We start from the raw sequence: 27,790 nt of genomic DNA on the forward strand, positions 1-27,790 counted from the left end.
CCATTGGACAACCGCTGGAACAGAGGCTGCAACAGAGCCTGTCAGCTGGTTTGGTGTTCGTGCCGGGAAATTCCAAATCCATACACAGTGGATAAGTAAACCCCATGTTCTACATTGCGTCTCGAGAATTTAATTGTACCTCAACACAAGTTGTTATCAATTTAATTCATGAGTAATGTATTTACTTCCGAGTTTAGAGTAACAGTGGGTAATAACACTGATTAGCGATTTGGTAACCGAACGATATATATTGACATATATTCTCTGTTGTGTATCTCTTTGTGTTTGCATCTCTTCGGGATTATATACCTTGTATATTGATAACCCTCACAGTAAGGTCTGCCACTCGTATCCAGGCAGACTAGTATATGTTTGGTGCACAATTTATATTAATAAATGTATCTAGTGTATTGAACCCCTGTGTGTGCGTTGTTAGTTGTTCTGACGATTGATTTTCTAAAAGCCCCAACGAACAACCTTGTGATTACTGCTACAATTAATAATTGTCTCAGTAAACCCATCAAACCATTACATTTAATGGCGTCCCTGGGTGGGCGAGTTTAGAATGAAATGAGAATCAGTCGCACAGAATAACTGAAGTTCAGCACAGCACCGCGGCTTCTATACGCGAATACCGGGTGTGCTGATAACTGCGTAAAGAAATCCCCCTGTTTTCTAGCGTTTAGTGTAACGTGTGCTGATTGGAAATCCATCTGCTCGGGTGTCTAGATTCCATACTGTATTTTGGAAAAAGAAAAAAAAAAGTAATACTCTTAAAGTTTCTCTGACGTAATGACAATGGCTGCTAAAATGTCTGAAGTGGAGTCGCTTATAAGTACTATTTCTAGCGACGACAATCCTGGTTACTGGAGTGGTATCGAAAAGTTGAACTTTGATGATATTGAGAAGCTGCAAGTAGATTTAGTAGCTAAGGTAGCGAACCAGCTTAACACAGGAGTGTCTGTGAACGCAGTTCTGGTCCTATCGAGTTTCACCTTAAATCTAGCTAAACAGCTGGAACTGTCTTTGTCCGAGCTGACAAAGTTTCAAAAGCTTCAGGGAACGCTAGAAAGATATAAGGCGGAGCGAGTCGAGTTGTTGGATATAATCAGAGAAAAGAGAGTGAAAAATGAGGAAAGTGAAGACTGACTCAGGGAAGTTTTAGGTAAATTAGATGACTTGTCTGCTAGAGAAACTGCGGCTGAGGTAGCTAGGAGAGACCTGGAAGCGAGCTCGAAAGAAAAAGAAAAAGAAATTGAGAGTTTAAATGAGCTCGGCCAGGAAAGGCAAAAGGAGTCAGATGCTGCCGTACTGGAAGCAAAATAGACTAGATCCCACTTGCATGCCAGCCCACCTAGCAGCCCGGAGCGCTCACCCAGCGCGCCGGGAGGAGGTTTCTCCCGGCCAGGGTCTGTGGTCGGATCGGCATGGGGGAGATCGCCGAGTCCTGCGCGAAACGCAAGGGCGAGTCAATTCAGGCATAGACCCCCTGCTCCTGATCACGGCCGTCTCCCTGCCCGCGGAGAAACCGTAAAAATTAACCTCCACTCCCTGAGGCAGTTAGCCAAAGATGTAGAAAGGTTTGACCCGTCAGTGTCAGGGAATAATGTGGAGACCTACATCGATGAGCTGAGATATACTTTGCAGTTTATGCCCGAAGCGTCCGAACAGGAAAAGGCTATGTAAGTAAGGAAAACTACCAGCCGAGCGGTCCACGAGTGGATGTCTAGACAAGGACCGGAGGTCTGTAATAGCTTTGAGGAGCTGTGTCAGGCAATGATCGGAGAATTTTCGGCTTTTATCGATCCCATAGCTGCCGTGGCTGCTGTGCACCATATTAAGCACGAAAAAGCTGAAGCCCCTCGCGACTATTATCAGAGGCTTAGGCGCACTTATTTTGCAGGGCGGAATGAAGAGGGTTGCGAAGAGAACGTGAATTTCAAAGGTTTATTCATTGCTAATCTGCATCCCTCAGTCAGGAAAATGATTGTGATGCACACACAGCGATGAAAATGGCTGACATTAGAAGGTTGGCTCAAAAAGCCTGGGGAGCTGAAGTCTCTGCTTCCTCAGAGCGAAAACCTGCTAAAACGGCCGTGTTCGCCACTAAAGCCAACAGGGTTGACGACTCGCCTCAGCTCGAGGCAGCTGAGGTTCCTGAGCTCGCTAAGCCCCGGCGCAAAATAGGCAGGCAGGACCGCACTAAGCGTCAGAGCCGCCGTGAGCGCTACGGGGAAGGCAAGGGCTCAGGCAGAGTCTATCATAAGACTGGACGAAGGGAGTCGACTGCAGCCCGCCTGGCCAGGCTTGAACAAGCCCTGCCTGAGAGATCAGGACAGGGTAAACCTTCCGCACCGAATGCCAGAAGTGTGAATGAGCTTAGGGGGACCACGCCCCTTCTCACTGGAGGAGGCGGGGATCCGTCCCAAGCCCCTCCCTCAGTCTATCTGATTGGGTGGGAGGGTTCCTGCCTGGAAGAAGGCTGTGACTCTGAGTTGGGCGCTGACCCCGCCCCTGAAGTCAAAGAAAAGGCAGGCTTCCAACAATTCTTAGGGAATCTCAGCCAGAAAGGCAAAGCAAGGCGTATTTATATCAAGGTTTCTCTTGAAAACGTCTTAGATAGAGAAGCACTGATTGACACTGGGGCTGAAATTAGTTTGATGTCAGCCGATCTACTCAGCGAGCTCAAACGAGTAGCGAAAGGAAAAGGCATCAGACTTAAGGTAGAACCGTGTAAGATAGATATTTCCAGCTATACCCAGGATCATGCCAGGATCACACACCGAGTGTGGGTGGCACTTAGGTTCGGGCCAATGAACGTGGTGCATCCTGTTTACATCTCTAGGTTAAAAACAGAGCCACTACTCATTGGCCAAGACCTGCTTGACAGGCTGGAGCCTCTGGTGGACTGCCAGCGTGGAAAATTGTGGGCTCAGGTCAAAAACCCTAAGCCTGTTGCACAGCAAAAAGGGGGATTCAGTGGTTATGCTGTGATCACACAGTGCCCACTGAACACTATAGCTGAGTTGGAGGTTCCTCCTGGTTCCTCTGGACGAGAATAAATGTCTCTTCTTGCTTTCCAAAACTACAGGGAAGTCCTGCCCAGGCCAGCACTCCCACGGTCTCCCAACTACAGGAGCAGTGCTCCGAGCAGCTGCTTGACCCGCCAGGTAAAGCACACCCCCTTTTCATCCCTGAAGAAGAGTGGATCTCCCTGTCCGGTAATGAATGGGAGTCCTTTCTGTGCACCCTGGTACCTCAGGGGGTCCAGGACTACCGCCCCATGGTGGTGGGAGGGGGTCCAGGTGGCAGAAGTGCAGGTTGATGATGTAATTCTTAGCCTCAGCTCTGAGAAGTCCATAATCAGTGAAGGTCTGTTCGAGGACCTGTCGCGAAGCTGTCAGGTGACCCTGGTGACGCAGTCACAGGTTCTGTGGTGGGCACCCCCACCTCATAGGTCCATTTGGAGCAAAGGAAGCTGTGTAGCTTCCATCTCCATCGGAAAAAGGAAGTTTGCTCACTACTTCCAGGTAGCACCTCAGCTGACCCATTCGGTCTGCATTGGTGCAGACCTATTGGTTCGACTGGGCGCCCAGCTGGACACAGTAAACAGTGTGCTGTGGAAACGGGTGGACCCAGATGCCCACTCTCTAAGCGGTGACCCCGAGAACATTCGGTCAGGTCAGACGATTCCTCAGGCCTGCCAGGTAGTAAACGAATCGGACCTGATCGTTCCTGCGTCAACAGCAGGGTTTCCGGTACGCCTTGTCCTAAAGAAGGGACAGAGAATGGACGCTGAGATGGTTTTCTTCCAACCATCAGCTCAGTTTATCAGACTGAACCTAGCAGTCTGTTGTACCCCCAGACTGGAACGGAATGGCTGAGCCACCTGCCTGTTGGTGCAGAACATAGCAAAACAAGATGTCAAAATCCCTGCTCGCACTGACATGGGACTGGAATTGACAATAGTTTCTATGATTTCGAACTGGCCATCCCAGTACTGGGGCAGCTCCCTGGTCCCTTGGCTTCATAAAAGCGCCACTGTAATAAAGAAATTAAATCCAAAATCAAGAGGGCAGTTGCCTACTGAAATACAAGAAGTCATCAATTTTAACCTAGCAACACATTAAAGGCTGCATCTATACAAGTACGATTCTAGAAATGCTCACCAGATTACGTTTTAAGAAGGAACTGCGCTTCAGGTTCTGCCGAGATCTTAACTCGGATGGCAGGATTCAGAGTCCGGAGTGCGGACTGATTGCGCACGGAGGGTCCATATACTGTGGATCCCTCAGTGATCTTCCGCGTGTTCAAACAGCCAGCGTGTGACTCCCCTGTCCCCGTGACCACATTGCTCTGCTCTCTCCTCTGTGCAGCCGAGCCCGATTCACGGTAAAGTGAAAAAAAATATGCCCTCAACGTGAGATTTACTCTGGAGCGAGGATAGATGTTACCTTTTTATCATTGAACAGGATGTATGTGATGTGGCGACTAGGTTCAATTTTGTATCCTCTTTAAAAGATTAAGGACTGGGGTGAGCGTGATTTACCACCCTTTCAGCTAAGAACCCGACGTGCGCACCGTTTAAGCTGCATAGACTCGGTCGTTTAACTCTTCTCCATTAGCAGGGTTAAGGTTAAAGAAAAAAAACATTGCTGACTTCTTTTTTTTTTGCCAGCTGCTAGCGCTGATTAGCAAGGTTTGTATTTCATGTTTTGCAAGTTGCATCCATTTTAAGAAAAACAAGTCGTGTTAAAGACAGGAAATGAATACTTGCATTTAATTAAGTCTAGCCGTAGGTGGTTATCCACTGGGATTCAGACCCAGGGCCTCCTGTTTACTAGGCAGGCGCTTTAACCAACTAAGCCACAGCACCCCGGGAGTGCTGTCCTTTTGCAGCCACTTGGACACACCACTCAGACACATCTGCATTCGGTGTGTGCTCCGCCTGCTCGCTGAGCAAGTTGCCACCTTTACATACAATAGCAACATCGACACCAAGAGAAAGGATGACAAATGGCTTTTATCTGGAACTTTTCATGTCCAAGGAGCTCAATGTGCTTTCTGTGTACAACAGGGCCACTGAACTCCACGCTGGCCACTGAACCACAGCAGTGGCTTGCTGGCTTGACATCTCCCAAGGAAAATGTTGAAATCGCATGTGGAACAGGAAAATGACCCTCGAGTACGAGGGAAAAAAAAGAAAAAGATCATCTGGAGCGCGCCAACCCAGTTGGGACAGCCCAGTTTTGTTAACGAGGTGGCCGAGTGGTTAAGGCGATGGATTGCTAATCCATTGTGCTTTGCACGCATGTGTTCAAATCCCATCCTCGTTGGTTTCCATGTCTGTTTCCATTCTGTTTTTGATCCCTATTGCTCAATGCACAGTGAAAGCATTGCATACATGTGTCTGACAATGAGAAATGGGCCCCTGAGACAGTCATTTGCCTGTTTCACAAATGATCGTATTTTACTAGAGATTCTGTTTGGGATTCAGATGTGCATTCGGACAGCAATCCCTTTCAAGAAATGATACGTTCTGGATGAGGTCAAAGGTGCATCATTTGGACACTTTGTGGGCTTGAAATACAAAGAAAATCATGTTCTATGGTACAAGATAAATACAAAACTTAAGCTTTTATTATAATCAAATTTGTTTATAAAGCATAAGCAATCATTTATTACATTAATATATGTAAAAATAACATTTTAGCATCATAAGTTTAGTATATTTAGTCCCTAATGCTGAAAGAAATGATCATAGAACATGACTTCTAACCTTACCTGCGGTGTTTTTGATCCCTATTGCTCAATGCACAGTGAAAGCATTGCATACATGTGTCTGACAATGAGAAAAGGGCCCCTGAGACAGTCATTTGCCTGTTTCACAAATGATCGTATTTTACTAGAGATTCTGTTTGGGATTCAGATGTGCATTCGGACAGCAATCCCTTTCAAGAAATGATACGTTCTGGATGAGGTCAAAGGTGCTGGAACACTGTATTTAGGATGTGTTTGCAGTTATTCTGTGTTTCTAGCTTCAACCCAGTGATATATATATATATGCTCACTGATTTTTTGGTTCATGCCCAGGGCAATAATCATTATGAGGATTTATTTCCATATGTGCTAGAGGTAGTGTTGTGAAATTCTTCAACACACTGGATCGCAGGTTTAAACCTGCACTCTTACTCCTTAAATACCAACAAATGCAGATATGTAGCAATCATATTGTAGCTGACACTCATTTGCCTGTTTCACAAATGATCATATTTTACTAGAGATTCTGTTTGGGATACGGATGTGCATTCTGACAACAATCTCTTTCAAAAAATGATTTTACCTTATCGCAGCTTTGCCCCTCTTGCCTCTTTGGAAAATATCTCCATCTTGTGGTCGTTGTTGGTAATGTCTAGACAATATCTCCATCTTCTGGTCGTTGTTGGTAATGTCTAGACAATATCTCCATCATGTGGTCGTTGTTGGTAATGTCTTCTTATGCCCTTTTTTTATTTCAATTCTTTATTAGTTGATTCTAGAATCTCTACAATAGAGCTGAAAATATCAGTTTTGTAGCAGACAATATGACATTAGTTATAGTCCAATTAAGACTTTATTACCCTGTTTGTAACATAACAAATTAAAATTGATTAAAACTAAGTTTGGAACACCAGGGAACATAAAAAATGATTTTTAGGAAAACCATGAGGTTCTCTGTGTCCGATGCCTGCAAGGGGAGAAAGCTAGAATCCTTTGCTTTTTCAAAATTTGAAAATAAACATCATATAACAACAGCTTTCATTCCTAGGAGTGAAAAATAACCATTTTTGAAGACATATTAGTTTCTAAAACACTACAATAAAGTTAAAAACATCCGTTTTATATTACTTTTAGTATTTTTAGTGAAATTAGTCATTTATTGCACTATTTTTAATATAATCTCTAATTAAAAGTGAATAGAATTAAGTTTGGAGCAACAAGGAACACAAAAAAAAAGATTTTAAGGAAAAAAATGATGTCTTCTGTGCCAGGTGCCTGCAAGGGGAGAAAGCTAGAATCCTACCCAGGCTCCTGGAGCTCTGTCCTGGCTAAAGGAGGGTGAATCCATCCCCTTCAAAGCTCCATGAAAAAATGATCATTTAAAATTTGAAAAAAAAAACATCATATAACAACAGTTTTCATTCATAGGAGTGAAAAACAACCATTTTTGAAGACATATTAGTTTCTAAAACACTACAATAAAGTTGAAAACATCCGTTTTATATTACATTAATTTTTGTGAAATTAGTCATTTATTGCACTATTTTTAATAAAATCTCTAATTAAAAGTGATTAAAATTAAGTTTGGAACAACAAGGAACACAAAAAAAAAAGATTTTAAGGAAAAAAAATATTGTCTTCTGTGCCAGGTGCCTGCAAGGGGAGAAAGCTAGAATCCTACCCAGGCTCCTGGAGCTCTGTCCTGGCTAAAGGAGGGTGAATCCATCCCATTCAAAGCTCCATGAAAAAATGATATTTTTAAATTTGAAAAAAAAAACATTATAGAACAACATCTCTTGGTCCACAGAGTGCAAAAATCCAACTTTGAAGAAAATCCATTGACTGATCCCCGAATCCTGAAGTTTCTTCGCATGTTATCGGGCTTGCAACCACTTTCTGGAAAATGATGAAAAATGCCAAAAATGAAAAAAAAGTTATCAATTCTAGAGCCTAAGAGGAAAATAAGACAAATGTATATCTCCAAATAATTTTATGTGCTTCAGAAGAGCCCAGGAAAGTTTTTTGCATACATGAAACCACGCCCGTTTGCACGTAAGCAGACATGGTTGCACACACGACTGCATGAAAGCACGTGTGCATGCAAAATCATTCTGTTGAGCATTTGAAAAGCCGCACCACGCCGCACTTGAAATAGCTCTTACATTAGTGGTCGACACAGGAATCGCCTTTTTATTTATGCTCTTACCAACGCGATGGAAAGCAAAACAAAGCAAAGCAGAGCAAAACAAAACGAACAAACGCAAAACCCTCACGTCCCGCACTTGCATATAACGCCGTTACGTGCCCAAGCGGTATTGTACGTCATCCTAGCACTGCACCCCGGGGCGTACGGTATATGGGAATGAGCACACGCCACGAATCGTCTGAAATCACTCCCTACAGCTGTAAGGCGCCTTGAAGCGTGCACCCCCAACATTCTTCTTTGCGCATCTGTGAAAGGTAAACTCTTGAGCAGACTCTGAACCAGCTCTAAGGAAACTAATCCGATTAGACATTACTTTGACTCATCCTTTAACAGTTTTCAGTCTCTGTCTTTAAACACCTTGCTCAGTCACATTCAAGCCACAAGTACTCTTCTCGGATGTTGCAAAAACAAATCCTAATGACTTGAAAGCATTGCAGCATGTTTGTGTCCCACTTCCCGTGGCTGCAGGACGACTGACACGAACGGACAAACACAATCTGTGGCGTTTAGCGTGACATAGTCTTGCAGGCATCGTGCTGTCTTACTGCAATACTATACCACTTGAGGAAACAGTCCATCTGGCCATGAAACTCATTTGAACGTCTAGCTACAGCAACTAACAATAACATGATTTATTCAGGATGTGTGGAATCAGCACGTCCCGGAGACAGCTTCTGAAATCGTGAGCATTCTCTGGTGGTGTCCTGGAGGGCTCCCCCGGGCATGTGTTGGTGGTATAGTGGTGAGCATAGCTACCTTCCAAGCAGTTGACCCGGGTTCGATTCCCGGCCAACGCAGTGGCAAGTGTTTTCAAATGCTGTCACAAGCCTTGGATTGTGACTAGCAAAGCGAAGCCTTTTGAAAGAGCTAAAGCACTGCAAAACGGAATTGAAGGAGAATCTTACAGGGGATTCTGAGCGGTGTCTAAATAAATAAATTCACAGCGTCCGCGGATGGCATTTTGCAGCTGGAAGTAGATGTCGACGCTTTTTGCACACAGCACCAAAAAAGCGTCTTTTTTGAAGGTACAGGCATTGAGCATTGGTGGTTCATTGTTAGAACTCTCGCCTGCCACGCAGGAGGCTTGGTTTCGATTCCTGGCCAATGCAGTGGCTTTTGCAGCGAACGGCTCCATCACTTGCATCCCAACTTTTGCAACTCGCAACTGAAAACCCACTGAAGCTAAGCAGGTGTGAGCCAGGTCAGTACCTGGATGAGGGTGAGCTACAGGGAAAAACAAAGCTTCCAGCTGGAAGTGGTGTTAATGGGGCCAGCGGGGAGGCGCTCACCCTGAGGTCTGTGCGGGTCCCAATCTCCCAATATAGTGACGGAGAAGCTGTGTTGTAAAAGGGCGCTGTCTTTTGGATGAGATGTAAAACCGAGGTCATAGTGCTCTGTGGTCATTAAAAATGACCACCAAAACCTTTGACAAAAGCTCTTGGTAATTGATGGTCTTCAATAATGTTTCTCCTTTAGGTACATTTAAAATCAGCTGAATAATGCTGTGAAACCATGAAACTGCATGAGAAAGCCCGTACACTGAATTACACGGCTTTCTATTCAAAGGAGGACAAAAGAAATTCCCTGAGTTCGATTTTTTGCAGCACAGAGAGGGGCACTGTCACGAGGCCGGTTAGCTCAGTTGGTTAGAGCGTGGTGCTAATAACGCCAAGGTCGCGGGTTCGAGCCCCGTACGGGCCATGTCCTTTTCTCCTCTCTTACCAAAGCTGTTAGGTTCCTTTCCGTGGTGAGATGGGTTGTCCTGCAACGCTGCCACACAGTGCCGACAGACAAGAGTGTTGCGGGAGAAGAGAAAAGTGTTTGAAGATTTAAGAGTGTCTTAGGTGGAGCCAAAATCAAGTGTCACAAATGCAAGTGGGAAGATTTCCAATGTTTAATATGGTCAAAATAAGCGGAAGTTACCAGCTGGTCCGGCACAGTCTGCCATGCTTTTGTCATATACTGTAAAGTGGTGTCGAACTGGAGCCTCACCATTTGCATATGTGAGGCTCCAGTTATACATCGATTGTCACATTAAATGACAAAAATGAAGAGAGGTAAAGCAGCTGGAGAGGTTTTCTTACAACTTTTGAGCTGACACAGTTTTGGAAAATGTTTCCTTCACGCTGCACTGTACAATATAGGCAGCCAAGAGTCTCCAAAACAAAACAGAATTGACAGAAAGGAGAAAATTCCCACTGAAGTCCTGAAGTTCCCAAAATCCAGCACTGAGCGTAAACAAAGTGTCTAAGTAGCGTGGGAATGTTAAACCTAACCCTAGCTGGAGTTTGAGCAATCCAGCACTGAGAGTAAAAAGATGAGTCAAAGTAACGTCTAATCAGATTAGTTTCATTAGAGCTGGTTCAGAGTTTGCTCAAGAGTTTACCTTTCACAGATGCGCAAAGAAGAATGTTGGGGGTGCACGCTTCAAGGCGCCTTACAGCTGTAGGGAGTGATTCGAGACGATTCGTGGCGTGTGCTCGTTCCCATATACCTTACGCCCCGGGGTGCAGTGCTAGGATGACGTACAATACCGCTTGGGCACGTAACGGCGTTATATGCAAGTGCGGGACGTGAGGGTTTTCGTTTGTTCGTTTTGTTTTGCTCTGCTTTGCTTTGTTTTGCTTTCCATCGCGTTGGTAAGAGCGTAAATAAAAAGGCGATTCCTGCGTCTACCACTAATGTAAGAGCTATTTCAAGTGCGGCGTGGTGCGGCTTTTCAAATGCTCAACAGGATGACTTCGCATGCACGTGTGCTTTCATGCAGTCGTGTGTGCAACCATGTCTGCTTATGTGCAAACGGGCGTGGTTTCATGTATGCAAAAAACTTTCCTGGGCTCTTCTGAAGCACATAAAATTATTTGGAGATATACATTTGTCTTGTTTTCCTCTTAGGCTCTAGAATTGATAACTTTTTTTTAGGATTCTAGCTTTCTCCCCTTGCAGGCATCGGGCACAGAGGACCTCATGGTTTTCCTAAAAATCTTTTTTTTTTGTGTTCCTTGTTGTTCCAAACTTAATTTTAATCACTTTTAATTAGATATTTTATTAAAAATAGTGCAAAAAATGACTAATTTCACTAAAAATAATGTAATATAAAACTGATGTTTTTAACTTTATTGTAGTGTTTTAGAAACTACTATGTCTTCAAAAATGGTTATTTTTCACTCCTAGGAATGAAAGCTGTTGTTATATGATGTTTATTTTCAAATTTTGAAAAAATCAAAGGATTCTAGCTTTCTCCCCTTGCAGGCATTGGACACAGAGAACCTCATGGTTTTCCTAAAAATCATTTGTTATGTTCCCTGGTGTTCCAAACTTAGTTTTAATCAATTTTAATTTGTTATTATGTTAAAAACAGGGTAATAAGTTTCTAATTGGACTATAAATAATGTCATATTGTCTGCTATAAAACTGATGTTTTCATCTCCATTGTAGAGATTCTAGAATCAACTAATAGAGAATTAAAATAAAAAAGGGCATAAGAAGACATTACCAACAACGACCATAAGATGGAGATGTTGTCTAGACATTACCAACAATGACCACAAGATGGAGATATTGTCCAAAGAGGCAAGAAGGGCAAAGCCGCGATAAGGAGATTGCTGTCAGAATGCACATCCGGATCCCAAACAGAATCTCTAGTAAAATATGATCATTTGTGAAACAGGCAAATGAGTGTCAGCTACAATATGATTGCTACATATCTGCATTTGTTGGTTTTTAAGGAGTAAGAGTGCAGGCGGTTTAAACCTGCGATCCAGTGTGTTGAAGTATTTCACAACACTACCCCTAGCACATCAGGAAATAAATCCTCATAATGATTATTGCCCTGGGCATGTACCAAAAAATCAGTGAGCATATACATATATCGCTGTGTTGAAGCTAGAGACACAGAATAAGTGCAAACACATCCTAAATACAGTGTTCCTGCACCTTGACCTCATCCAGAATGTATCGTTTTTTGAAAGCGATTGCTGTCAGAATGCACAACTGAATCCCAAACAGAATCTCTAGTCAAATATGATCATTTGTGAAACAGGCAAATGAGTCTCTCAGGTGCCCATTGCTCATTTTCAGACACATTTATGCAATACTTTCACCATGCGTTGAGCAATAGGGATTAAAGATACCAGAGGTAAGGTTTAAAAGTGATTCTGAGGTGCAACACATCAGCGAAACAGCTAGGCATCTGAAATGCGGGGTTTGAGAGCCCTTCAGGGAACACCGTACCCTAAAGGTACCAGAAGTCCACTAGTATAAGCATTAAGTCACTGTCAGCCCTGTTGCAATGTGATTGCTACATATCTTCATTTCTTTGGTTTTTAAGGAGTAAGAGTGCAGGGGGTCTAAATCTGCGATCCAGTGTGTTGAAGTATTTCACAACACTACCTGTAGCCCGTCTGGAAATAAATCCTCATTCTGATTATTGACCTGGGCATGTACCAATAAATCACTGAGTATATATATATATCACTGTGTTGAAGCTAGAGACCTGTATGTAATAATATGATGCTAAAATGTTATTTTCACATGTAAGAAAACCGGCTCAGGGACGCCAAATATGTAATGTTGCCATAGCAAAATTAAATGTAGTGGCTCTCTGAAGGCACCAGTTCTGTAGAGTTTGGGCATTTACTGAGACAATTATTAATTGTAGCAGTAAATCACAAAGTTGATTCTTTTGATGGCTTTAGAATCCAACCATGTGACATAACTCAAACAACGCGCACACACAGGTACTAATACACGAGGATACATTTATTAATACATAAAATATGCATGTAAACCTAACAGATCTTATCGAGAGGGTTATCAGAATACAAAAGATATATATTCAGTCAGTTACGAAGTGTTACACATATCAAGAGGACATACGTTCAGTATATCATTCATTAAGACCGTTTCGTTAATGAACTTGGTTATAACTTCTACATTAGATACTCAAACAAGTACATAACTCTTAGGAATTAAATTGATATCAACTGGTTGGGATAACAATTGAATTCTCGAGCTGTAATGCATTGAAGTTGAATACTCATCCAATCTTTGGGGATTCAGATCTTCCTGCGGGCACAAAGAAACAGTTGCAGGCTGTTGCTGTCCAATCCGCGCTCTCTGGCTCCGTGCCAGGCTGTGCTGTGCGGCTTGCGACGGTGCGCTGCTGATGCTCACTGACTGGCTAGTTAGTGTTGGCTTTAACTAGCAAAGTTTGTGCACAGGAGAAAAGATGACTGTGGGTCCGAGCAAGTCAGGAAGAGGACCGGTTCGTTTCTGATGAAGAGCTAGTTCTGAATAGTGATTCAGCTGTCCACAGTTCCGACCTGTTCACGAGGCCTGCTGCTGGTGCTAACCTCGGGTGGATCCTCTGGTTATTCTCTGGCAACCTCCGCTCTAGACTCTTAGAACAAAGGAAAGTTCTGGCACTCGGACACACTGGCCGTTCCGTGGTTGTCCGGGCTGAGTCTCAGGATGGTCAGGATGCGCGCTGCGAGAATGTCCTGCCCTTGGGAGCCTTCTGCTCCTGGGCCGTCCTGCCCTGGAATTCTCCTTTGAATTCCCTTTAGAATTGTCCACAGAATCCTCTGAATCCTCCCTTCTGAATCTTACTGAATCTCACAGGCTCTCTGTGTTGCCTGTTTTTACCTGGAGGAACTTCAGCTCATTGATTGGCTGAAAGTTCCATGGGCATCAGAGTCCCACGTGGGTTACTCGGCCCTACCAGTCCCTGATTGATTGATCAAGGTGAGATATGAGTCACTTAGTCCTGACACTTAGTAATGCAGTCCAGATGTCCAACTGGCACTCCCTAGACAGATAGGCGCCAATGGATGACCATTGATCATGATAGCCAGGCTTAGCTAAGTGCATCCCCCTTTGGGAGCTGTCCTAGGACCTTAAATCACCCTGCATGAATAGTCTCTCTGTGGCTGCACCACAGAGATGAACAGAGAAATGGGGCCTCATTTGGGAAGGCTCAGAACACTTAATTCTGCCTTATTAATAAGCCTCGCCGCTACACACATATATTAATATAATAAATGATTGCTTATGCTTTATAAACAAATCTAATTAAAATAAAAGCTTAAGTTTTGTATTTATCTTGTACCATAGAACATGATTTTCTTTGTATTTCAATCCCACAAAGTGTCCAAATGTTCTATGATCATTTCTTTCATCATTAGGGACTAAATATACCAAACGTATGATGCTAAAATCCTGAAAAAAGGATAGGCTCCATCTCGTCAGTAGATTGGATTCCAAAACTGATTTGGGTCAATATACATTACCTTTGAAGATAAGGTACAGTCTACTGTAGGGAACCATCAACTTAGAAAGCATTGGCCTTCCCTGGGGGTCAGGTAGGTGCAAAAGATAAACCTTTATCCTATCTTTATCTTAAGATAAGTGGCCAAGCAGTATTTTTCCAAGTTTCACCAAGCTCATCATGTTGCCATAGTAGACAAAGTTCTATAAAATGTTAAATAACTTTAGAAAAAAGCATCTTGGTCTTTCAGTACTGTACAAGGTGAATTAAACTGTCCCTGGTAATAAAAAGTAATTAGAAGCATCCCAGAAACTTTATCTCTAGAAACATTAGCTGTTTTATATCATGTAATTTAGTGTGATGTTTTCAGAATTCAAGGACATTATCACACACAGAAATTGGTTCAGTTAAATCTAAAAAACACAGCTAAACATGGGTTTAAATGTAAAATAGAAGTCTTACCTCTTGTCAAAAGATTTAATTCAAGAAGCGATGTAATAAATGATTGCTTATGCTTTATAAACAAATCTAATTAAAATAAAAGCTTAAGTTTTGTATTTATCTTGTACCATAGAACATGATTTTCTTTGTATTTCAATCCCACAAAGTGTCCAAATGACGCACTACATGATATAAGGAAGATTATCACATGCATATCGGTATTATCTTTCTTACGAAAATGCATTCCTTTCATTACCTTTTACTTTTTAAAATGAACTCAAATTGTGTATAATGTAATAATTTAAGTAGAATAGATTCTAATAATATAATGATCCAGTGTGTTGCACTACTTCACTGCTTCACTGTTCTATGCCTTCTGGAAATAAATCCTCAGACTGCTTACTGCCCTGGGCATGTACCAATGAATTACAGGAGCACATCTATTTATCATTGCGTTGAAGCAGGAGACACACAGTCTCTGCAAACACATCCTAAATACAGTGTTCCAGCACCTTTGACCTCATCCAGAACGTATCATTTCTTGAAAGGGATTGCTGTCCGAATGCACATCTGAATCCCAAACAGAATCTCTAGTAAAATACGATCATTTGTGAAACAGGCAAATGACTGTCTCAGGGGCCCATTCCTTATTGTCAGACATATGTATGCAATGCTTTCACCGTGCATTGAGCAATAGGGATTAAAAACACCGCAGGTAAGGTTAGATGTCATGTTCTATGATCATTTCTTTCAGCATTAGGGACTAAATATACTAAACGTATGATACTAAAATGTTATTTTCACATATATTAATGTAATAAATGATTGCTTATGCTTTATAAATAAATCTAATTAAAAAAAAGCCTAAGTTTTGTATTTATCTTGTACCATAGAACATGATTTTCTTTGTATTTCAAGCCCACAAAGTGTCCTTTGATCTCTATTCTGTGGTAATCCACGATGACCCCGTTCTTCAGGTGATTCATCATGTCCTCCCTCGCCTGTTGAGAGGCCATCCTGATCTCTTCTGCCTTGGCGTGCTTCATACACACCCTCTTCAAGTGAGCAGGAAGCTGATCAAAAGTATTCAGGCACATCTTGCACACCAGGGGAATCCTCGCGGGTTTCCTTTGAAAATAAATAATACCATCTGTGTATAGAAACAAGCAAAGACTGATTTCTTAAATTATCCTTAAAATTCTCTCTCATAGTTTGAGCATAATGATTTTATTGCATTTATATAAGAATTGCTCATTGCTCCAAAATAAATAATGGTTTCATAAAAAAGTGAACACTTACTTGGTCTCAGTCACAGACTTTCCAATAGAAGCCATTGTGGAGTTCAGCAACTGCAGGTCCTAGAAGTGGGGAAGGAATTTTAAAAGAGAAATTGAATTACAATACAGAAGGAATGGCTGAGGGTTCACTGAAATATATAAATATACAAATTCCAAAGACTGAGTCCATATAGAAACAACTACTTTTCATTTTCAGTATTAGAAAAAAAAAACATTATCTTCCAAAGCATCATAAAATTGTCCCTTCTTCCAGACTCTACTTCTCTCTTGTAGTAGTACAGCAGACCTTTCCAGGTGAGCAGAGTCCGAAATGAGCTTCCTCCATCAAGCAAAGTACCTGAACATGACTCTGTCTTCATAAAAGCGCCCCTGTAATAAAGAAATTAAATCCAAAATCAAGAGGGCAGTTGCCTACTGAAATACAAGAAGTCATCAATTTTAACCTAGCAACACATTAAAGGCTGCATCTATACAAGTGCGATTCTAGAAATGCTCACCAGTTTACGTTTTAAGAAGGAACTGCGCCTCAGGTTCCGCCGAGATCTTAACTCGGATGACAGGATTCAGAGTCCGGAGTGCGGACTGATGGCGAACGGAGGGTCCACATACTGTGGATCCCTCAGTGATCTTCCGCTTATTCAAACCGCCACCGTGTGACTCCCCTGTCCCTGTGACCTCATTGCTCTGCTCTCTCCTCTGTGCAGCCGAGCCTGACTCACGGTAAAGTGAAAAAAAAGATGCCCTCAACGTTAGATTTACTCTGGAGCGAGGATAGATGTTACCTTTTTATCATTGAACACGATGTATGTGATGTGGCGACTAGGTTCAATTTTGTGTCCTCTTTAAAAGATTAAGGACTGGGGTGAGCGTGATTTACCACCCTTTCAGCTAAGAACCCGACTTGCGCACCGTTTAAGCTGCATAGACTCGGTCGTTTAACTCTTCTCCGTTAGCAGGGTTAAGGTTAAAGAAAAAAAAATTGCTGACTTCTTTTTTTTTTTTGCCAGCCGCTAGCGCTGATTAGCAAGGCTTGTATTTCATGTTTTGCAAGTTGCATCCATTTTAAGAAAAACAAGTCGCGTTAAAGACAGGAAATGAATACTTGCATTTAATTAAGTCTAGCCGTAGGCGGTTGTCTGTAAGGACCAGTTCTGTTCGAGAAGACACAACAAAGAAGACACCGCTGGGATTCAAACCCAGGATCTCCTGTTTAAGAGACAAGCGCGTTAACCAACTAAGCCACGGCGCCCCCGGAGTGTCGTCCTTTTGCAGCCACTTGGACACACCACTCAGACACATCTGCATTCGGTGTGTGCTCCGCCTGCTCGCTGAGCAAGTTGCCACCTTTACATACAATAGCAACATCGACACCAAGAGAAAGGATGACAAATGGCTTTTATCTGGAACTTTTCATGTCCAAGGAGCTCAATGTGCTTTCTGTGTACAACAGGGCCACTGAACTCCACACTGGCCACTGAACCACAGCAGTGGCTTGCTGGCTTGACATCTCCCAAGGAAAATGTTGAAATCACATGTGGAACAGGAAAATGACCCTCGAGTACGAGGGAAAAAAAAGAAAAAGATCATCTCGAGCGCGCCAACCCATATCCGGACAGCCCAGTTTCGTCGACAAGTTGGCTGAGTGGTTAAGGTGATGGACTGCTAATCCATTGTGCTCTGCAGGCATAGGTTCGAATCTCGTTCGCGTCGCTCTCCATGTCCGACACGTGTGCCTGTTCGACGTCGGCCCTCCTGTTTGCTCCGGTGCTAGAGCCGTACATTTTCTAGCGGTGGCTGAACATGGTATAGTAGGCCAACGTCGGTATCGAGCAGTGACAGTAACAGTACTTACTGCGCCCCATAAGAAATCGTTTGTCCCTGTTCAAAAGAGATTGTGCGATGTCCTGCAGCGTTCGCAAAGCAAACCTTTGACAGTTTGAAAAGAGGAATTTATTCTGCTTCCTGTGCGTGCAGTAGTTACAAAGTTGAACGTCTTTACACGATCTGCTGCAGTTTTCAGTGGGCGGGCTTTGTCAGATGGCTTGAAAAAACGCACTGTGTTTCGGCTCGGGAAACATCATGAGCAGTGTCCTGCATGTTTTCTGTGTATAGCTGTCTTTTAAAGCATACAGAATTCATTCGAAATCATTGATTTCTCCAATTAACAAGGGTCCCTTTTTGAACCTGTGAGAAGCATTCTTTCAATGTAACAGATTTACTCCGGGGAAAGCCAGCATGACATTGAGAGTAGCTCAAGCTTTCAGCACCCGTATTGGACTGCGTGTATGCAGACACCGCTCAGAATCCCCTGTAAGATTCTCCTTCAATTCCGTTTTTCAGTGCTTTAGCTCTTTCAAAAGGCTTTGCTAGTCACAATCCGAGGCTCATGACAGCATTTGAAAACACTTGCCACTGCGTTGGCCGGGAATCGAACCCGGGTCAACTGCTTGGAAGGCAGCTATGCTCACCACTATACCACCAACGCACGCCCACAGGAAGCCTGCAGGACACCACCAGAGAATGCTTTTTTAAAAAATTTTTTTATTAAACATATAGAATTTACAAATACAAATACAACAAGAGGATCAGAGTCATGTACAAGAGAAAAAAAATGCAGCAGAAAAAAGCATTTAACTACCAGAGGTAATTAAGTAATTATGTGATCAAATTGTATATTTTACACGTATCATATTTTCCTTGCTTTAATATTTCTCAATTATTTATAAACTTTAGTTTCAACATGCATGCGTTTCCTGTAAAAAATAAAACTCAGCACACAGTTTTTCTTTTAACAACATTTCGAGTACCTCTGGCATTCATGATAAAGACATACGCAAAAGCAAATAACTAACTCTAAGACTGTCTAAACTATTGAGTTTTTCAAAGAACCAGAACTATAACAGTCCTTAACACTTAACTACACCATTCCAAACTAACACTAAAGAAACACTAGTATATACTGGTATAACAAATAAAACCAAACATAATCATTAACTGAGCAGTCACTGGGAGCAAATCTCCTTCCCGTCCACAAAGGCCCTCGCTCCCCCAAAGTAGGCTCTCCTCCCCTCTCTTCTGGCAGCTTCAACCTGGGGCCACAGCTGGTTCCTGGTACTCCTGTCCACGGCAGACAGGTCCTCTGCAAACCTCAGTTTGTTCCCATTCAAATACTCATTCCCCCTCGCCGCTCGCCACAGCATGTCCCTCGCCGTCCTCTTGGTGAACTGTATTATAATCGATCTGGGGCGCACTTGCCCAGACATGTTCGCTCTCCCGAGCCTGTGAACAAAGTCAATGGCCGATATTACGGCCTCCTGGTCCGGCAGGGTCCTTTTACAGATACCCTTCACTGTTGCAACAAGGTCCTTATCACGTTCCTCTTTAACTCCAAATAATTTTAAATTCCATCATTGACGGTATCTATCTACATCGTTCACTTTCAATTCAAGTTCTTTAATATGCTTTTCTTGTTCGGTATTTACTTGTTTAAGAACTTTTACTTCACTCTTTAAGTCTTCAACCTCTTTAAACACACAGTCCATGGACTTTTTAAGACTTTCGATTGCGACTGTATTAGATCAAATCATTTCCTTCAGCTCACCCATGCTCTGTGCCATCATGTTGAAGATGTTGGTCTGGAGCTCCTCCAGCGTCAGGTCGCCCCTTCCTCTCTTGGCTGCCGGGGTTTTCACAGGTGTGCTGGGCAGGGACTCCGGCTCTTCCTCTGGCAGCTGAGTCTCAGCACTCTCTTTTCTTTTCCCAGTGTTACTCATATCGAAATTCTTAAACCTAAAAAAAATCGTTTTTTTTTCTTTCAGTTATAACTGAAGTTTAAACAACTACTGTTAAGTCCTTATTTTTCAGTAGTCAAAAAAAGCAAAAATTAACATTCAGGTCATGAAAAACTCAAAAAAACTCCTCAACCACTAAACTTTACCTCCCACCTGAGCGCCATCTTGAAAGCCCCTACCACCAGAGAATGCTCACGATTTCGGAAGCTGTCTCCGGGATGTTCTGATTCCGCACATCCTGAATAAATCATGATATAGTTAGTTGCTGTAGCTAGACGTTCAAATTAGTTTCATGGCCAGATGGACTGTTTCCTCCAGCGGTATAGTATTGCAGTGAGACAGCACGATGCCTGCAAGACTATGTCACGCTAAACGCCACAGATTTCCGAGGGATAGGGTTAGGGTTAGGCTCTTATTATGGCGATTGTGGCCGTCTGCTCTGCGAGTCCTCGGTCTCCGGCCGTCTGATTGGTGCTCTTTTCTTTGGGGGGCGGAAAGTATCCGGCCGCAGGGGATCTTGGGACCTCGCTTTGCATAGCGGCTTCCCAGAGTGCGTCGTTTCCTGCACACTGTGGCCGGGTGTTTTCCGAGTTATTGCACGGATTGGGCACGCCCGCAAGCCGAGAGCCGCAGGCGATGAGCCCGGAGCTGAACGGGCCCCACTGGCTCATTTGTAAGGCCAGGTGCATTGCCAACCACGACCGGCAGGGCAGAGGCCTTGAAGGCGGCCTGGGCTCCTGCAGCTGTGCAGCCACGCACTCTGGTTTTTCTTCATCTCGTACAAATCTTTTGCCTTTTACTAAAGATTTCCGTGGAGAGGAGCATGAATGAGTTCCATGCAATTTTTGTGCTTCCCTGCCTTCGGGTGGAGCGCAGCTGGGCTGGTCAAAGAGAGAAAACACAAATATGAAGCATTTCAGCAACGACATGCCATGAGACGATTGATAACGATTTCCATAGGATCCCCGCGGTTGCCTGGCAACCGTCAGCTTTGCGCAGTGGCAGTATCGTAGCCTGTGAGGTTTAGCCGAGGCGCGATTATTGCTAGTTGAAAACTTTTCCCAATACCCCGCTTCCGCTGGTTTGCAATGCAATCGGCGAAAGCAATTTTTGACAGTCTCGTCAGAGAATGAGGAAGGTGTTTAAAGACAGATTTTGTCATGGTAACATCATGGTAGAAAGAAACGAGCTTGTTACGTCTCAACAGAAACGCTCTTTAGCTCTTTCAGCGTTATGCAGAGAACAGCGTCTCCAAATTCCAAATCCATACACAGTGGATAAGTAAACCCCATGTTCTACATTGCGTCTCGAGAATTCAATTGTACCTCAACACAAGTTGTTATCAATTTAATTCATGAGTAATGTATTTACTTCCGAGTTTAGAGTAACAGTGGGTAATAACACTGATTAGCGATTTGGTAACTGAACGATATATATTGACATATATTCTCTGTTGTGTATCTCTTTGTGTTTGCATCTCTTCGGGATTATATACCTTGTATATTGATAACCCTCACAGTAAGGTCTGCCACTCGTATCCAGGCAGACTAGTATATGTTTGGTGCACAATTTATATTAATAAATGTATCTAGTGTATTGAACCCCTGTGTGTGCGTTGTTAGTTGTTCTGACGATTGATTTTCTAAAAGCCCCAACTAACAACCTCGTGATTACTGCTACAATAAATAATTGTCTCAGTAAACCCATCAAACCATTACATTTAATGGCGTCCCTGGGTGGGCGAGTTTAGAATGAAATGAGAATCAGTCGCACAGAATAACTGATGTTGCTGTGAGTTCAAGTTCAGCACAGCACCGCGGCTTCTATACGCGAATACCGGGTGTGCTGATAACTGCGTAAAGAAATCCCCCTGTTTTCTAGCGTTTAGTGTAACGTGTGCTGATTGGAAATCCATCTGCTCGGGTGTCTAGATTCCATACTGTATTTTGGAAAAAGAAAAAAAAAAGTAATACTCTTAAAGTTTCTCTGACGTGTAGCGGTGAGGCTTATTAATAGAAAGAATTAAGTGTTCTGAGCCTTCCCAAATGAGGCCCCATTTCTCTGTGGTGCAGCCATAGAGAAACAATTCATGCAAGATGTTTTCTTTTGATAAGGACAGCTCCCAAAGGGGGATGCACTTAGCTAAGCCTGGCTATCATGATCAATGGTCATCCATTGGCGCCTATCTGTCTAGGGAGTGCCAGTTGGACATCTGGACTGCATTACTAAGTGTCAGGAGTAAGTGACTCATATCTCACCTTGATCAACCAATCAGGGACTGGTAGGGCCGAGTAACCCACATGGGACTCTGATGCCCATGGAACTTTCAGCCAATCAATGAGCTGAAGTTCCTCCAGGTAAAAACAGGCAACACAGAGAGCCTGGAGATTCAGATTCAGAAGGGAAGATTCAACAAGATTCAGATTCAGATTCAGATTCAACAATTCTAAAGGGAATTCAAAGGAGAATCCCAAGGGCAGGACATTCTCGCAGCGCGCCTCCTGACCATCCTGAGACTCAGCCCGGACAACCATGGAACGGCCAGTATGTCCGAGTGCCAGAACCTTCCTTTGTTCTAAGAGTCTAGAGTGGAGGTTGCCAGAGAGTAACCAGCAGCAGGCCTTGTGAACAGGTCGGAACTGTGGACAGCTGAATCACTATTCAGAACTAGCTCTTCATCAGGAACGAACCGGTCCTCTTCCTGATTTGCTGGGACCCACAGTCATCTTTTCTCCTGTGCACAAACTTTGCTAGTTAAAGCCAACAGTGAGCATCAGCAGCGCACCGTCGCAAGCCGCACAGCACAGCCTGGCACGGAGCCAGAGAGCGCGGATTGGACAGCAACAGCCTGCAACTGTTTCTTTGAGTCCGCAGGAGATCTGAATCCCCAAAGATTGGATGAGTATTCAACTTCAATGCAGCTCGAGAATTCAATTGTTATCCCAACCAGTTGATATCAATTTAATTCCTAAGAGTTATGTACTTGTTTTGAGTATCTAATGTAGAAGTTGTAACCAAGTTCATTTATGAAACGGTCTTAATGAATGATATACTGAACGTATGTCCTCTTGATATGTGTAACACTTTGTAACTGATTGAATATATACCTTTTGTATTCTGATAACCCTCTCGATAAGATCTGTTAGGTTTATATGCATATTCTATGTATTAATAAATGTATCCTCGTGTATTAGTACCTGTGTGTGTGCGTTGTTTGAGTTATATCGCATGGTTGGATTCTAAAGCCATCAAAAGAATCAACTTTGTGATTTACTGCTACAATTAATAATTGTCTCAGTAAATGCCCAAACCCTACAGAACTGGTGCCTTCAGAGAGCCACTATGATTACATATTTGGCGTCCCTGAACCGGTTTTCCCTACAGACGTAATGACAATGGCTGCTAAAATGTCTGAAGTGGAGTCGCTTATAAGTACTATTTCTAGCGACGACAATCCTGGTTACTGGAGTGGTATCGAAAAGTTGAACTTTGATGATATTGAGAAGCTGCAAGTAGATTTAGTAGCTAAGGTAGCGAACCAGCTTAACACAGGAGGGTCTGTGAAAGCAGTTCTGGTCCTATCGAGTTTCACCTTAAATCTAGCTAAACAGCTGGAACTGTCTTTGTCCGAGCTGACAAAGTTTCAAAAGCTTCAGGGAACGCTAGAAAGATATAAGGCGGAGCGAGTTGAGTTGTTGGATATAATCAGAGAAAAGAGAGTGAAAAATGAGGAAAGTGAAGACTGACTCAGGGAAGTTTTAGGTAAATTAGATGACTTGTCTGCTAGAGAAACTGCGGCTGAGGTAGCTAGGAGAGACCTGGAAGCGAGCTTGAAAGAAAAAGAAAAAGAAATTGAGAGTTTAAATGAGCTCAGACAGGAAAGGCAAAAGGAGTCAGATGCTGCCGTACTGGAAGCAAAATAGACTAGATCCCACTTGCATGCCAGCCCACCTAGCAGCCCGGAGCGCTCACCCAGCGCGCCGGGAGGAGGTTTCTCCCGGCCAGGGTCTGTGGTCGGATCGGCATGGGGGAGATCGCCGAGTCCTGCGCGAAACGCAAGGGCGAGTCAGTTCAGGGATAGACCCCCTGCTCCTGATCACGGCCGTCTCCCTGCCCGCTGAGAAACCGTAAAAATTAACCTCCACTCCCTGAGGCAGTTAGCCAAAGATGTAGAAAGGTTTGACCCGTCAGTGTCAGGGAATAATGTGGAGACCTACATCGATGAGCTGAGATATACTTTGCAGTTTATGCCCGAAGCGTCCGAACAGGAAAAGGCTATGTTAGTAAGGAAAACTACCAGCCGAGCGGTCCACGAGTGGATGTCTAGACAAGGACCGGAGGTCTGTAATAGCTTTGAGGAGCTGTGTCAGGCAATGATCGGAGAATTTTCGGCTTTTATCGATCCCATAGCTGCCGTGGCCGCTGTGCACCATATTAAGCACGAAAAAGCTGAAGCCCCTCGCGACTATTATCAGAGGCTTAGGCGCACTTATTTTGCAGGGCGGAATGAAGAGGGTTGCGAAGAGAACGTGAATTTCAAAGGTTTATTCATTGCTAATCTGCATCCCTCAGTCAGGAAAATGATTGTGATGCACACTGATGCAAAAGCGATGAAAATGTCTGACATTAGAAGGTTGGCTCAAAAAGCCTGGGGAGCTGAAGTCTCTGCTTCCTCAGAGCAAAAACCTGCTAAAACGGCCATGTTCGCCACTAAAGCCAGCAGGGTTGACGACTCGCCTCAGCTCGAGGCAGCTGAGGTTCCTGAGCTCGCTAAGCCCCGGCGCAAAATAGGCAGGCAGGACCGCACTAAGCGTCAGAGCCGCCGTGAGCGCTACGGGGAAGGCAAGGGCTCAGGCAGAGCCTATCATAAGACTGGACGAAGGGAGTCAACTGCAGCCCGCCTGGCCAGGCTTGAACAAGCCCTGCCTGAGAGATCGGGACAGGGTAAACCTTCCGCACCGAATGCCGGAAGTGTGAATGAGCTTAGGGGGACCACGCCCCTTCTCACTGGAGGAGGCGGGGATCCGTCCCAAGCCCCTCCCTCAGTCTATCTGATTGGGTGGGAGGGTTCCTGCCTGGAAGAAGGCTGTGACTCTGAGTTGGGCGCTGACCCCGCCCCTGAAGTCAAAGAAAAGGCAGGCTTCCTACAATTCTTAGGGAATCTCAGCCAGAAAGGCAAAGCAAGGCGTATTTATATCAAGGTTTTTCTTGAAAACGTCTTAGATAGAGAAGCACTGATTGACACTGGGGCTGAAATTAGTTTGATGTCAGCCGATCTACTCAGCGAGCTCAAACGAGTAGCGAAAGGAAAAGGCATCAGACTTAAGGTAGAACCGTGTAAGATAGATATTTCCAGCTATACCCAGGATCATGCCAGGATCACACACCGAGTTTGGGTGGCACTTAGGTTCGGGCCAATGAACGTGGTGCATCCTGTTTACATCTCTAGGTTTAAAACAGAGCCACTACTCATTGGCCAAGACCTGCTTGACAGGCTGGAGCCTCTGGTAGACTGCCAGCGTGGAAAATTGTGGGCTCAGGTCAAAAACCCTAAGCCTGTTGCACAGCAAAAAGGGGGATTCAGTGGTTATGCTGTGATCACACAGTGCCCACTGAACACTATAGCTGAGTTGGAGGTTCCTCCTGGTTCCTCTGGACGAGAATAAATGTCTCTTCTTGCTTTCCAAAACTACAGGGAAGTCCTGCCCAGGCCAGCACTCCCACGGTCTCCCAACTACAGGAGCAGTGCTCCAAGCAGCTGCTTGACCCGCCAGGTAAAGCACACCCCCTTTTCATCCCTGAAGAAGAGTGGATCTCCCTGTCCGGTAATGAATGGGAGTCCTTTCTGTGCACCCTGGTACCTCAGGGGGTCCAGGACTACCACCCCATGGTGGTGGGAGGGGGTCCAGGTGGCAGAAGTGCAGGTTGATGATGTAATTCTTAGCCTCAGCTCTGAGAAGTCCATAATCAGTGAAGGTCTGTTCGAGGACCTGTCGCGAAGCTGTCAGGTGACCCTGGTGACGCAGTCACAGGTTCTGTGGTGGGCACCCCCATCTCATAGGTCCATTTGGAGCAAAGGAAGCTGTGTAGCTTCCATCTCCATCGGAAAAAGGAAGTTTGCTCACTACTTCCTATTGGAAGTACCTATTGGTTCGACTGGGCGCCCAGCTGGACACAGTAAACAGTGTGCTGTGGATACGGGTGGACCCAGATGCCCACTCTCTAAGCGGTGACCCCGAGAACATTCGGTCAGGTCAGACGATTCCTCAGGCCTGCCAGGTAGGAAACGAATCGGACCTGATCGTTCCTGCGTCAACAGCAGGGTTTCCAGTACGCCTTGTCCTAAAGAAGGGACAGAGAATGGACGCTGAGATGGTTTTCTTCCAACCATCAGCTCAGTTTATCAGACTGAACCTAGCAGTCTGTTGTACCCCCAGACTGGAACGGAATGGCCGAGCCACCTGCCTGTTGGTGCAGAACATAGCAAAACAAGATGTCAAAATCCCTGCTCGCACTGACATGGGACTGGTAATTGACAATGGTTTCTATGATTTCGAACTAGCCATCCCAGTACTGGGGCAGCTCCCTGGTCCCTTGGCCAGGGAGGGGGGAACCGAGCAGGTGTACTACACCTACCCCCGGCGGATGATTGCAATTATGCCAATAGAGGGATTCTGCAACCAGGAGGTGTGCAGGGTGGACCTTAGCGATAAGGATGAGATGGTTGTGTACACAGTACACGCAGGTGTTCCGATGGACCACTCAGCCGAGAGTACGACCCGGGATACCGCCATGCCGTCAAAAGCGGGGTTCCTAGAGCAGGTACAGGAACAGGTTGGCAAGGCAGATGCCCTGGAAACGGAAAGCCAGCGTCAGCAGCTGCGTCAGAATTTCCAGGATTTCCGGGAAGTGTTTGCACGGGACGCCTATGACTGCGGGGTGACGGATTTGAACACAGTGCGCATTCCAACGGCCCCTGGCGCCCGCCCAACCTATGTCAGGCAGTATCGCATTCCCCTCACGGCATACGAGTCCATAAAGCAGACGTTGGATGCTCTACTAGAGCGTCAGATCATAAGGGAGTGTAACTCCACTTATAACTCCCCACTGTGGCCGGTGCTGAAACCCAATGGTAAATGGCGTCTGACCATTGACTACCGGCAGCTGAATAAACAGGTTCCTTTGTCACGATGGCCAATGATCTACCTAGATCAGGAGTTATTCAAGGTGACAACAGCGAAATATTTCACCACAGTGGATGTGGCCAATGGGTTCTGGACCCTTAAGGTAGAACCAACAGACCAGTACAAACTGGCCTTTTCCTTTGGAAACAGGCAGTTCACCTGGAATCGATGCCCCTTTGGGTATTCCAACTCCCCAGCGGAGTTCAACATATTTCTGCACAAAGCCATGAGTGATGCAGCCGCCAGGGGCAACCTGGTCTATGTGGACGATATTCTGATGAGGAGTCAGACCTGGGAAGAACACATGGCCGAGATCAGGCATGTGTTGACCCAGCTCTCCTGTGCAGGGGCCAAACTGTCCCTGGCTAAGGGACAGTGGTGTAGGACCCAAGTGGAGTACGTGGGACTGTTGGTTGGAGCCCAAGGCATACAGCCACAGTCCAGCAGAGTCCAAGCTATCCAGAATATGAAGTCGCCCACTAACCTGTCTGAACTGCGCAGCTTTCTGGGAGTATGTAATTATTCCCAGCAGTTCATTGAGGATTACGCTGAAATAGCAAGGCCCCTCCACAAGCTGTTGCAGAAAGACGTGCCCTTTGAGTGGGGGCCTTCCCCAGAACAGGCTGTGATGGAGCTGAAGCGCAGACTCGGTAGTGCGCCGAGCTTGGCCTACCCTGACAAAAATAAGGTCTTCTACCTTGAAGCAGGGTTCTCAGAGCACTGCCTTGGGGCTGCTCTGAGTCAGGAATATAACCAAGAGCGAAGGGTGGTGGCATATGCCAGTCGAGCCCTGAGCCCAGTGGAGCAAAAGTTCTTGGACTGCGAGAAGGCCCTGTTGTCTA

At 44.6% G+C, this 27,790-nt stretch overlaps 6 non-coding genes across 6 annotated transcripts; 4 read left to right on the forward strand and 2 right to left on the reverse strand.

Moving 5' to 3' along the window:
- The first annotated feature begins 8,691 nt into the window (after window positions 1-8,691).
- On the forward strand, window positions 8,692-8,763 carry trnag-ucc (transfer RNA glycine (anticodon UCC)). The gene has a single exon. It is a non-coding gene; the product is annotated as a tRNA-Gly (tRNA).
- An 830-nt stretch (window positions 8,764-9,593) lies between these two features.
- Window positions 9,594-9,667, forward strand: trnai-aau (transfer RNA isoleucine (anticodon AAU)). Its single transcript has one exon. It is a non-coding gene; the product is annotated as a tRNA-Ile (tRNA).
- A 7,481-nt stretch (window positions 9,668-17,148) lies between these two features.
- trnak-cuu (transfer RNA lysine (anticodon CUU)) lies at window positions 17,149-17,222 on the reverse strand. The gene has a single exon. It is a non-coding gene; the product is annotated as a tRNA-Lys (tRNA).
- Window positions 17,223-18,386: 1,164 nt separating this feature from the next.
- trnag-ucc (transfer RNA glycine (anticodon UCC)) lies at window positions 18,387-18,458 on the reverse strand. The gene has a single exon. It is a non-coding gene; the product is annotated as a tRNA-Gly (tRNA).
- A 2,061-nt stretch (window positions 18,459-20,519) lies between these two features.
- On the forward strand, window positions 20,520-20,636 carry LOC148630897 (U5 spliceosomal RNA). Its single transcript, XR_015934936.1, has one exon. It is a non-coding gene; the product is annotated as a U5 spliceosomal RNA (small nuclear RNA).
- A 115-nt stretch (window positions 20,637-20,751) lies between these two features.
- On the forward strand, window positions 20,752-20,893 carry LOC148630898 (U4 spliceosomal RNA). The gene has a single exon (XR_015934940.1). It is a non-coding gene; the product is annotated as a U4 spliceosomal RNA (small nuclear RNA).
- The last annotated feature ends 6,897 nt before the right edge of the window (window positions 20,894-27,790 follow it).

The sequence above is a fragment of the Lepisosteus platostomus genome, unplaced genomic scaffold, assembly GCF_059453375.1.
Source record: "Lepisosteus platostomus isolate fLepPlt1 unplaced genomic scaffold, fLepPlt1.hap1 Scaffold_85_H1, whole genome shotgun sequence".
In the NCBI taxonomy this organism is placed as follows: domain Eukaryota; kingdom Metazoa; phylum Chordata; class Actinopteri; order Semionotiformes; family Lepisosteidae; genus Lepisosteus; species Lepisosteus platostomus.